General features: G+C 32.0%; 1 long non-coding RNA gene across 1 annotated transcript; it reads left to right on the top strand.

The window, feature by feature from the left end:
- Window positions 1-315: 315 nt before the first annotated feature.
- On the top strand, window positions 316-9,375 carry LOC107970491 (uncharacterized). The gene is made up of 4 exons (XR_001713084.1): window positions 316-451; window positions 3,072-3,238; window positions 6,177-6,247; window positions 9,017-9,375. It is a non-coding gene; the product is annotated as an uncharacterized LOC107970491 (long non-coding RNA).
- Window positions 9,376-11,687: the final 2,312 nt, after the last annotated feature.

The following is an 11,687-nucleotide window of genomic DNA, read 5'->3' on the forward strand; positions in this document are numbered from 1 at the left end:
TTTTGGGAATCATTATACAAGATATACTTATATCAATATACTGTATTGTGCACCTTAAATAATTAGGTTTTTTGTCAATCACACCTGAACAAAGCTGAAAACAAAGCTGAAAAAGTATATAAAACTTTTTTTTTTTAATTTGTCTTATTAGTGCTAGGTAAAAGAAAATCTGTGTGGAATTTTTGTGGCATTTATGTAAAACAGGGAAATCATTTTGGAGAAAACAAAGACAATTTTGCATAAGAATAATGTTTTTCCCTTTTTAGTCTTCAAAATTAAATATTAATGAACTCTTTCTCACGTTTGAGCAGGTGCTAGGCCATTTTACTTTGCAAGCAAGATAGGAGTAACAAAATATAAAGAGAGATTACTGCTTTTCCTGTGAGCCTGCAGGAGGTGTTTCTGGCTTATTAGTTCTAACTTAATTATTACTTCTACTTTTGGGAAACAGGTAAGATTAATGTTACAGAAATAAATATTTAAGTGATCAAATCAAATTATTCACAGATTTGTAGTTAAAATTTCACCTTGAAAATAACATCTCCATTTCAAAACATTGTCTTAAAAATCTACGACCGGTTCATGCACTCATTTATTTATTCAGCAAGTGAGTGTTAATCACATGATGTAAACTATAAATCTATGGCTGCTTTCTTGGATTTTTTTTTGACACCTACTGAAGAGATGAGCTGCAAATATAATAGAGAACCAATTTCAATTAAGAAAAAAATTATAGTCATTACATGACTATAATATAAAGCAATTATTTGGAAAATACTTACGGTAGGGAAAATAGCTGTAAATGTATATATAATTGTATTCTATGTTTTTGAACTCTTACATATTTAGATATTTTTCAGAAACCAGAATTAGGTTAAGTAGAATTCAATGCCTTCCTTGAAATATTGATCTGGTAGTTGCAAATTACTGCAAAGTTAAACCTTATCCAAAGTCGTTTTTGCTACTGCTTATAGGTTCATGTCAGGCTTCATCTCTATTGTACTAAGCTCAGAAATAACCCAACTTCCTACTGAGAATCCTTTATAATGAGAGCAATTTTAATTCTCAGCCTCCCACTGTAAGCTGTTCTTACTGTGAATTTGTTTCATTGATAATATTTTAGCTTATCTTTTTAAAAAGTAACACTTATTTCATCTTTTGAAATATCTTTGATGTTTTTGAAGGATTGCACTAAGCAAAGCAATGATTCATAATTTTCTTTTTTGCATTAAAAATTGTAAACCATCATGGTGAATGATATTTAATACTCTTATGTATTAGTATTTTGAAGTTGAATTAAATAGCATAAAGTTACCGTGCAAATAGTGTAAAAATATTTATTACATATTAATATTCATTCAGGATATCAGAGTTTAACTCAGAAATCAATGTATCTAATTCCACTGCTGGTTAATGAAGGGATGTGACTGTGAGTTACAAAGAATAAATACAATTATTTTTATTGACCATTTTTGTTTTAAAATAAGGATCTATGTCCACAGGAACAGAAAATCCTTGAACTAGTTTACTGAAAAGAACAAATTTTCACTTCCAAAGTTTGGGTTTTCGTGTTACACAGAATCACTTTCAAATCTCAACCCTACTTGCCAAGCCTTTGGGTAAATTTCCTGATCTCTGTAAGCCTCAGTCTCCCTATCTCCCCCAAGGTTTTCTTTTTATAACATGTAGTTAATGATATCATTCCTAGCACAGCCCCTGGCACATGTCTCAGCTACTTTGAAAGATTTCATTCCCCCCACATCTTTATTTCAGACAGGAATATTTTAGAGACTGATAAATCAGAGTGGTGAGTTAAAAATAGGTGGAAAAAGTCAGAAAGTCACCCCAGGCTAATTTTACTTTGCTTCTGTGTGCCATGAAAACTGGGGATACTTATCTTTTTTATTTTAAGTTGTATTTATCTTTCTCTGTCTTCTTTCCCTGGAATAAATCTTCAAGCAAATACATGCATTCAAGTGAGAGGGCTCCTCAACACTTAAGGCTGTCATTTCACTCAAGCTACGATATGTTAAGAATCACATGAATTTGATTTTGAATCATAGTTTTCCTCCTAGAACTTATGGGTTCTGTTTTTTTATACCACAAATTAGGATAGCAATATCTAAATTATGAGGTCATTGTGAAGATTAAATTACAAAATACGTAAACGTTTCCAGACAAAAGGAAACAATGCAAGAGATGCCAACAATTTTTAGTGTATATTATAGTTGAAAGTAAGGTAAAGAGATTATACCTATGTATATGTAAGGGAAAAAATAAACTGCCCTCTACCATTCTGAGTTTTTATGTGGGACCCCTATAATAAAGGACAGATTAACAAGAGAAAAACAAACAAGAGTTTTATTGACATTAATTTCTTATATATGTGGGAGATACCCAGGCAATAAGCAATTCTCAAAGACTTAGAACATCAGCTTGTATGTCATCTTCAACAAAAGGCAATTCAGTTTTAGAGATGTGAAAAGACAAAGGCAAAGGACCTTAAGCCTTTAGGGGCAACAAATTGCGGCAAGGCAAATATAAGGAGAACTAATGGTAGATAAAGGATAATAAAGTTTGTTACATAGATTCTTCTGGATGAATAAGTCTTCAGGATAATAAGGGTCTAAGGTTGTCTTTGCTGATCAACTTTTGTCCTTCCCAGTATAAAGGGGAGAAGGGACACCTTTGTAAGTTTATGCCTTGCTTTTAGGCAAATGGGGTTGGGGGGAGAAGAGGTTTTTTTTAGTATCAGCTTCTTTTCAATTGTCTTCAGCTCAAAGTAATCCTTATGCCAAATGATATACTTTGGTTGGCATATTCCACTACTCTTTATTCAGAAGTGGCTTTAAGATCAACATTTATTTTCATGATTTATAAACAACTAGAAATAAAAAGTAAGTTACAATACTTGATTTTCATTTTTAGAATCTATTACTCTTTGTAGAGGAAAAGTATCCATCAAATATTAAGGTTGTGTTGAAATATACAAATAAATATATATTTTATGATGAAATGTACAATAATTTGCATGATTGTCCTTACACAATATATTTCATTGTCTGTATTAGTCTGTTTTCACGCTGCTCATAAAGAAAGACATTCCCAACAGTGGGCAATTTACAAAAGTAGAGGTTTAATGGACTAACAGTTCCACATGTTTGGGGAAGCCTCACAATCATGGCAGACGGCGAAAGACACCTCTTACATGGCGGCAAGCAAGAGGAGAGCTTGTGAGGTAAATTCTCCTTTTTAAAACCATCAGATCTTGTGAGACTTATTCACTATCACAAGGATAGCACAGGAAAGACCTGCCCCCATGATTCAATGACTTCCCACCGGGTCCCTCTCACAACGCATGTTAATTTAAGATGAGATTTTGGTGTTTGAAGATGAATTAATATTTTCATAATTTTCAGCAAAAGTGGGAATTACATAGTAATAGGGCTAATGCTTATCGAGTGCTGACTATGCTTATCTGTTCAAAATAACATACATGTACTGTCTGATTTAATTTAAATGACACAAATACATGTTAGACAAAAATAAGGATAAAGAAGCTAGAGAAAGTGAGGGACAGAGAGTTTAATTAAATTGCCCATGATTGAAGGCAAGAAAATAGAAGCGAGAAGATAAATGCAGGCAGTTTGTTTTGGAGCTGGTAGTCCATTGTAATACTGCTACCTTTTTTAAAAATATTGATAGAAAGTGAATAATTCTCCTTATAACTAGGTAATGTCAGCATTCAAACTTGAATTCTCTTTATCATTTATCTACATTAACTAATTATTGCAAATATCTGATTAACCTTTTTCTTTGTATACCTTAAATTATATGAACTTAGAAATAGTTTTTAAAAATAAATCTTTTTTTCCCCTGGGTTAAAGCAAAACAAAAAACATTAAACATTAAGTTTGCCTTACTTTTAGAATACTTGGTAAAAATTACATACCTGAATGACAAATAGAAAACAGGTTATGAAATATATGTGGAATTTTAATATAAATAGTAGCTGGGATAAATGGTCAGTTGTAATTTCACCTCACTACGTAATTGGATAGTGAGGAGAATAACAGCTAAATCTGCAGGGGAATATTTCAGTTCACTCTTTTAAACTGTATTTAGATCTATAGCAATTATAGTTTTAAATATTCTTTATATTTGTTTTTTTAATAAGAATGAATGTGGCAAGTAAGTTTTAGAAATTATACAGTTGATAAGAAAATGTACTATTTGACATGCTTTTCAGTAGATGAGTAAGGCATGAAGGAAAGAGGATCATTACTATTAAAGAAAACAAACCTTATTAGTGCATAAGGAGCATTGGTTGTATTCTTCACGCTCAGAAGAAAAAAACTCCATGGCCTTCTTTGGATTTGCAACATGCTTTACTAATTAGCATATAAATAAATTACAATCTTATTTTGCGTAATACATTTTCTTTTAGGAATTAGACCTATTTTCTTCATATTAAAGATTCTTCCAATTTAACCACAGAACCTGAACTTACAACAGAAGCTACACAACTCCAGTTTTGGACAGGATCCAAAAACCTTTAGAGTCACTCAGTCCATTTAACACTTGAAAAGTAAACCTGATTGAAGTCACCATGTGGCCATGCTCTGAGTGAATAACATTCTCTCTATGGACATGCATAATTCTCTCTAGGTTTAATACCAGTTATGACTTTGCCTCAATAGAATTCCCCAGGGCATAGATGCATGGTAGCTGTAATCATATTTACTGTTAAAATATTACTATATATGAAATAAGCCTCAATATATGCAAATGAATAATAATGAGAATGTCACAGATTCACAAGGAGGGCATAACAAAACAAAACTCTTGGTAGATAAAGCATTTTCATTAGGAACCAAAGAACTTGCTGGCTCAAAACCAGTAGTAAAAAGGATGATTTTCTTTAGCATAATAAAATATTTTGAGTGCAGAGATCATGAAGAAGGACATAAAATTCAATCAGCTGCTTCTTAGTTATACAGCACACAGGAACATAAGACTGTTCGTCCAGTAAAGAGGAGATTTTGTGCAAAGGTAAGTACTTTGTTGAATTCAGTTCTTCAGAAGGAGCCCTATTTGGGTTTGTATGTGGCTTCACTATAATTTTTTTCAAAGTTTTAGGAAAATCAAGATTAAGCAATCTTGGATTTTTAACTGTTATGCTGCTAGAATTCTGCACAAAATGTAATAAACATTTAAAACTGATTGAAGCACATATTCAGGAAAATTAGGATGAAAACTTTCTTAAAAAACTTTATTTTAAATAATAGATTTAGGGGGTACGAGTGCAGTTTTGTTACATGGATATATTGTGTATACATGAAGCTTGGGCTTTAATGTAGCCACCAACAAAATAGTGTACATTGTACCCATTAAGTAATTTCTGATCCCTGCCACCTACCCACCTTTTTAAGTTGGCAATGTTTATTATTCTACTTTCTATGTCCATTAGGATGACAGTGTTTTAAGGAACACTTTCCTGATAGCATACATATATAGACAGCATTTCAGTGGACCAGTGGGTCTCAGTCAGGGACCATTTACTTCCTGGAAGATATTTGCTTCCCTGGAGACGTGTTTGATAGCCACAACTCATTGGGAGGGGTTGACAGTAACATCTAGAGGCCAAGGATGTTGCTAATCATTCTACAATACTCAGGACACTTCACACCAAAAAATTATCCAGCCCAATATGTCAATAGTGTTGACATTGAGAAATCCAGCAGAAGACTATTTTATAAGCATACAAGTTACTTTTATAACTTAAACCACTTAATCATTTGAGGTTATTATATATCCATACTTTTAGTAGGTAATGTATATATGTTGAGAACTAGTAACTCATATAGATTTGAGTTAGAAGGCTTCAAAATATCAAAAAGCATTGCTTGTTAAATAAATAATTTCATAAGTGACTTTCTTTTCTGAGAAGATGGAGAATTCACTCACATTTCTAGGTAATTGATGTATGTAGCTTAACTAAACCTATAGTTTATTTTTCATTTAAAATATGACATAATCACATTCAAGAGTGCTGACTGAGAAACAAGAATAATATTTTGAGTGCATTCTTTCTGTGTTTTTAGGAAAGCAAACACAGAGTGTTCATGCCACAGGGGCCTTTAGAGATCACCTATTCTAATCCTCATGTTTTACAGATACGGAGAATAATATTCAAAAGGCGGAAGCGTCAATCCATGATTGTACAACCAGTCAGTAGTGAAACCAGGTCTGCAGTTACTTTATATAATATCACTATCAAAATGAGGTCACAATTTGATGACTTCATAAAATTGATTCTATGTAGATTGAGATGTTATATTGAGATGATTTATAATGGAATTTTGCTCAGCTACTATAGTTTGGAATTGTCCTTCATGACTGACATGACCTCTTTTGCCATCTAGATAAGATGGATCTTACTACATAATGATTTTTTTTCCTTCCCCAAAATGTACTTTCTTTGTGCTAGCATTACATTCCTACTGGAAACATCATTTTCAAGTCACAATGTGCCATGTATAATATTCTACTTTAAACCATGCTATGCCTTGAAAATTGTACAAGTGTGTGCCTGTATGTCAGAGAGATTAGGAAGACAGTCTCTAGAATATCTTTCCTATCCACAAACTCATTAATCTTTTACATTTGTAAGGGAAAAAAGTCTGCTTTCTATCCTTGAACAATAGTCTGCAAATATAGACGTGCAGGTTTTTTTTTTCCTTATTGTTGAGCTAATTCTCCTGAGTTTTGTGACTTAATATATTAATAGGGCCATAAGACCAATTTTTTGCCAGTTTTAATTTTTACTTAAAATTCAAGACTATTGGTGCTATCTTTAAGCAGAGATTGTAAAATTATTCAGAACTACCCATTTTTCTCTAGAGGAGATTGTAAGGTAATATAGCATATCAGTTTGAAGAGAAAGACATTACAGAAGTTTGACCTAATTATTATAAAATTATACTTCTAATTGTGCTGAGAGTATCATCCTAATTTATCACTCCTTTATATAATCTTAAATAATATTATTTTATCAATGCTTTCATTGAAGCTTTTTAGTAAATTAAAGCCTCATATGCAGGAAGCTACAGTATGATATCTTTTGACAAAATGAATTCTTCTATTTGCATAGCCTAAACTGAAATATATTATCAAAAATTCATTCATGATCTAGTAACCAAAATTTATTAGAAAAGATTCAACATGTTAATGTTACATTGGCCTAATAAGAAGGCCTTAACATTTAAATGGCTGCTTCATCAAGGAAAATATTGTCATGTCATCAGCTGAGTGTACTGTTATTTTACAACTATCTTCTGGTTAAAGATAATTTTAGGAGACACTACTAGTTAGATTATATGATAGATAATATGTAAATTTTCTCTGATATAATGTTCCCATTTTTAGTAAACCAAAATGAGTTATTTCAAGCAAAGTATTTTGAAGTTGATACCATACTTAAGAGCAGAGCTGTTATCAGAATGTCTTCAAGCTATCTAGGGATTGAGGGTGTCAGTCAATTCATAGCACTTATTTCCTTCCTTCCTAAATTAAAGGCTAATTGAGAAATAAGACACAAGAGACAGTTAGATGGATATAAATGTATAAACACACAAATGTATAGGTCACTTTAGATTTCTGTTTAAAAGGGTTTTTTTGGTATTATTCTTTCCTTTTCCTACATTATCCCCATTTTCTATACTTGTGAATATCTTGGAACAACCCATCTCTCTGAGGAAAAGACTGTGTCTGCAAAGCAACTTGAGTTTTCAAGACAGCTGCCTCTTCTGGCTGAGGTGGAAAAAAAGAAGCAAATGCTCTGTAATTGAAAACTTTCAATGCTTTAATTCTACAAATTCAAGACATATGAACCTGTCAGTGAATGACAGTCTTGTTATCAACCAGTCAGGTAGTCAGTAAATACAGAAACAAAAGCTGGTGAGAGTCATAAGGGTAGTATTCTAACACAAGTACTTTCATATGAAATCAGAGAGAGGGAGAGTTCCCACCAACACAATATATTCCAATAAAATTTATTTCACTTAATTGATTGGCTATTCCCAGATAAGATACTTTTATCCTCCTGGTAGTAACTCATAAATTTTTTATCCCCTCAAAATGAGGAAAAAATGTCAATGTGTCTTCTGGGATTCTACAGCTCTGCTGTTCAAAAATGGTTATGTGCTTGTGAGGGATATGGAATTACACAGACAAGAGAAATTAGCAAAAAATTGAGTTGATTATGATGTGGAAAATATTTACATGAAAGCACTGATTTTTCTCTCTGTTTAACATTTATAAAAAGAATCAAGAGTGTCTTGATTAAAGGCTTACTTTTGTTTAGATCTTAAGACATTTTTTGTTAACTTCTGTGCTATTCAATTATGCTGCTGTAAATGCCCGTTATGAGGTGCTTTTGGATTTTCGGAATCTTATGCTCATTTGTCTGAGTCTCACTGAGGTAAATTCAAGCAGACTGTAGAAGTGTACAAGCCACATCCTATATATTTTCCCCTAAATTAGTGAAGCTACATACAGGGAGATAAAGAGAATAAAAGTGAGAGTATGAATTTAAGTATTTGTGGTTTATTTGGAGTAATTTCAGTAGAATACTAGTTAACTATTTCATCATCTTTTTTATTTCTGTGATGATACAGAATTATAATGTTAAACTATCTTAAAGGAACATATTTGATAACAAATAATTATTACAGGATATGGGATCCATGGTTTATAATAATGTTTTCCCATTCATGCATAGTGGGTAAAATAATGCCTACATTTATTTATCTGGTTTATTGACAGTGTCAGACATAACACAAAGAAGCAACATTTAGACTAATGAAATGTATGTTTTTTCAATTGATCTCAATTATTTATTTGTAGTACTTTGAATATATAAAAAGATTGAAGGTGCTTTATGTTTCTGTGTATGACTACAGGAGTATATGTAATTTAAAGTTCAAGGCATTAACTAAAATACTCCGCTTCACAGGCGAAAGAAAAAATATAAAAACAAGCTAGCCATCAGATCTTTACGATTCTAAACCAGAATATTCTGGCATGCTGAGGAGTAGTCTCTACATTTACCTACAGGAACTAAAAAGCACACAGAAGGAGACCTTGTAAATTGCCGTCCATTCCAGGAGTGATCCCGGCCTTCCTTTTGGCACCAGACACATATTTACTTGTTCAAGTGGAGCTCTGTGTAAGATTTCATGACCAGAGTTTAGGCGTGGGGTGGGGAGACTTCTGCTCTGAATCATGGAAGATGGCAGTCAAGTATGAAAATGTATATTCTTCTTCAGTTTTGAAAACAGATATAAAATAAATTAACATTTTTATATTTATCTATATTTGCTTGGTAAGTAAACTTCTGGTTAAGCTCAATATGATTCCTAGGAGAAACAGAATTAGATGCATAGAGAACATCCATCCTCTGTGTGTGTGTGTGTGTGTCTCTCTCTCCCCTCTCCTTGGCAAAGAGCTCTCTGTCATGCTTCTGCACAGGCCAGTGAAAGCTCTGACCAGGCTAAACTAGTGTGAGATGGCAAGGCCATGACCTTATTAGAAAAGCCTCTCTCTGAAGTCTCAAACGACCCTAATACCAACGTTGAATTTGCCTGAGCCTGTCCTTTCTGATTTCCCCCAACACATTACACAGGAGCTCTCTGTCAAATTTGGTGCTGCTGATAATGAGCTAGTCTCTCAGACTTTTGTATTAAATGCAAGTTCTCCAGGAAACTTTTGAAAGTGCACAGGAAAAATACAGAGAAAATTGAAGACTAAAGGGAGTATGTTTTTGTTCTACAGCAATACATTTACCATGCAAAGCAATGTGTTTATCTATACTTATGCTTTTTGCTTCTATTCTATATTAACCTCATCTGATTTATGCTAATTTTTGCCCAAGATGACAACAGAAGCAGAGAGTTATAGTCACACAGAGTATTTCCTTTACTATTACTCCACCTGCTGGAATTGCCCTTCACTGACCACAGATTCCAAGGACTGAGATTTGAAAAACGTGAAGAGAAAAGGAATTAGAATTATTTGCATGAACGGACAAAACTGTTTTCTTAATATTGTTTTATTTAATATGTTAGTAATTTGACAAGAAATGAATAATTTTACAGTTTGAGACTGCTCAGTAACAATATAGACTGTTTTTATTATTTTATATTCTCAGATTCTGAGTCCTTGTTGCATCATGTAAAGTCTTATTTTGATATTAAAATGCTGAATTATGCATTATACAATATGTATCATTTGCTTATCAAACAGGTATGCATGCTTTTGTTATCATAAAAATAAAATGGAAATATAATATGTATTCGCTGATGTTTCAGAAATGTGTTTACATAAAACAATTCTAGAGGAACACAATATTTTACGCAGACTAGTCCTATATATCAAGGTAATTAAAATAACTTTGTTATGAATATAATATAGGAAATTTTGAAGTACTACAAAGTATAGATTCTAACTTAATAGGCTTTCCAGTTTATTTAGATTATATCATGGAAACCCTCACCTATATACATATTTGCATTTATTTTTGGAAGCAGTTTACCTAATTTGCAATTTTGGGGTATCTGAAGAACACAATATAATTTTATTTTATTGCATTTAATTAGAATTTAATTGGAGTTAGTCTCAAATATGATGTGTGCATGGGGCACCTAATTGAGCAGTAATTTGTCCATAGTCACACATATTTAAAATTGTATCTTAAAATAACATGGTGAGGTAAAATATTCTGAGATACTGCCAGTTATTTAGCTGACTCTACTTTACATTTTATTTATAAATGAATCAAAGTCAGCTGAATTTATGTATAAAGTCAATTTGAAAGTGATGTCTCTTTTCAATAATGTGGAAACAAATTGATACTTAACTAATGCTGAATGGTGTGTGTGTACCTGCACGTGTGTGTGTTTATATATGTGAACTCTTATGTCGTCAATTTCCACATTTTCATTATCTTTTCTTGAACGCACATAAATAAAAATAACAGGACAGATGACTTTATAATAGGATATAATGTCATTTTGGGCATCTTTCAACATATTCTTCTAACCAATAACTTAAGGAAGAGGCTGTTGATTTGATATTTTAAATTATTAAATAATAAAAAAGATTAAAGACATTTTATATTCTAGTAAGGAAAAATGTTTATTTCAAATTAGTTATGGACTAACGTAAAAGATGCAAATAATGTGATTATTAATTACTGTCATAAGAAGTGTGGCAAAAATAAAAGATGGTCCTGTGTTGTTTTTCACTTAAAAAGTACCCTTGTTTGAGCACATAATAAAATTAAGTTCTTTTTCTCTGCAACCCAATAAAACATGTACCAAATGCAAGTGAATCAACACAGCTGGTTGCTAGCATTATGATTAGGGATGCACTAGTTTGGATAAAATAAGAACTGGCCTGAATCTCTGCCCAAAACTTGAACTAAAATGACACCAAAAAAAAAGAATTAAAATAGTTTCAGAAACTCATTTTTTCTTCAAATTTCATATGCCCTGTTTTTACAATGAAAATTTGAGGACATCTTGTTACTTGATTAAATGGGAAGTACTAAAAAAATCAAATAAAACATATACCAAAATTTAATAATCCAAACTTAAAACCCTAAGTTGGATGAGTTTTACTGTTTT

Source organism: Pan troglodytes, chromosome 2, assembly GCF_028858775.2.
Source record: "Pan troglodytes isolate AG18354 chromosome 2, NHGRI_mPanTro3-v2.0_pri, whole genome shotgun sequence".
In the NCBI taxonomy this organism is placed as follows: domain Eukaryota; kingdom Metazoa; phylum Chordata; class Mammalia; order Primates; family Hominidae; genus Pan; species Pan troglodytes.